This window comes from Dendrobium catenatum, unplaced genomic scaffold (genome assembly GCF_001605985.2).
Source record: "Dendrobium catenatum unplaced genomic scaffold, ASM160598v2 fragScaff_scaffold_390, whole genome shotgun sequence".
Taxonomy (NCBI): Eukaryota; Viridiplantae; Streptophyta; class Magnoliopsida; order Asparagales; family Orchidaceae; genus Dendrobium; species Dendrobium catenatum.
In genome coordinates, this window is record NW_021318852.1 from 5,932,696 (window position 1) to 5,934,534 (window position 1,839).

The following is a 1,839-nucleotide window of genomic DNA, read 5'->3' on the forward strand; positions in this document are numbered from 1 at the left end:
TTATATGTGGTTTAAATTTTCAGGTCCGAGCAAGGCAACTGAAATGGAGTTCGATCAGAATGTCAGGCGAATCCTTTCACTATTTGATTCTGGGGCATCACAAAGGAGTTTTGAACCGTCTGTTAGGAGGAGGAGAGGAGTGATTTTGGGTGTGGGGATTCAGCCAAGAGAGAGAAGGGATGATGGGGTTAGGCCTAGGGCTAAGTTGGGGAATTTTGGCTTAGTGGAGAGGGGGGCGAGCAGCTAGGAAGGAAGGAGGGGAATTAAGTGGAGGAGAAGATAAACCGCGAGTTCGCACGAATCTTCAGGATAATGAGTAATATTTTACCCTCACCTAGGGACATCCAATCATGAGCTCAGACGCTTTCTATGGCTGATGGGTAGTACGTTTTCCTCATCTAGGGACTTCAGCTCTCATAAGAACTCTTAAAGCTCTTAAGAACAAGAGTACATATATTTTTTAAAATAATCATCTATGTGAGAGCTCGTTCCTTTGATTTGCCTTCCACGATTTGAGTTTTTCTCCCAGGATCGTCCGGGACGATATTGAGATCGTCCGGGACGATATTGAGATTGTCCGGGACGATCAGTGCATTGAAATAGCTGATTTTTTTGGAATGGGATCGTCCAGGCCGATTTTGGATCGTCCTGGGACGATCAGATGAGACAAAAATCCCGAGAGCAAAACCAAAATTATCGGCCTAAGGAATCGTCCTGGACGATTGGATTTTGTTCACATCGGCCAGGACGATGTGGCGATCGGCCGGGCATTTCAGGCTTATATTATAAGGAAATCAGCTCGTTTTGAGGAGAGAGAAAATCATTTTATTAAAAACAAAAATATCTGAGGAGAGAGAAAGATAAGGAAAGCAAAGGAAAAGCTCATTTTCGGAGGCCGCGGAGCGCTTTTCGTCCGACGCCGCTGTTGGGAAAAGTGTTTATCTCGTGGTAAGGACTCCGAATCCTATTTCTGTTTTCGAAGATGTTGAGTTTTGGTCGTTTTGTGCTCAGATTTGTGTTTTCGTTACCGAAAAATGCGCCTGTATGGTTTCCTGACTAGACGAGACCTATTGATTTGATGATATATATGACGGATGTGGTGATTTGATATGTACGACGTGGAGTGTTGATCTGAGTTATCGACGGATTTGGATGAGTTTCTGTTTACTGCATGATTCATTGACTATTGTATGTTATTATGATTCGGTCAGATGGATACGACACGTTAATGGAATATGGAATTGTATGATTCATGGATACAGATACCGAGAATTATTGATTTTATGCTCGAATAATTAATGGATTCGTTGATTCGACTAGGACTATGATTGTACTACTGATACGGATAACCGATACTATTAGAATCTCAGCTGATACATTGATCATCATAATAACGATCAATTATGATTGATTGATTGATTGGGTTGATTGTTTGATTGATTTATTTGATTGATTGTTGTATATATTTATATTGCAATGATTGATTTCATTGTATTTTGATTGCCGATCGTTACATTAGACTTTGATATTTCAACTGCTTTACGATGTATTGATTTGATCGATTATGCGCATTCATAAGCCTGATTGATATTATGACCGGAAGTAATTTGCTTGTACTGAATTGAAATTGATGCTGGTCAGTCACGTAGGTCGCTGTATTGGTTCATCGTATCGTTCGGTAAGCTATGTGTCATTGGATTATTACTGCTTTGTTGGATATGCGATACATACCCGGGGGGGGGGGGTACTGCGAACTGCTTCTTGTACTTGACAGCTGAGCAAGTAATATTTGAATAATTGATTAATTTGCTAAAGCTATATGTTTTGATACGATTTCAG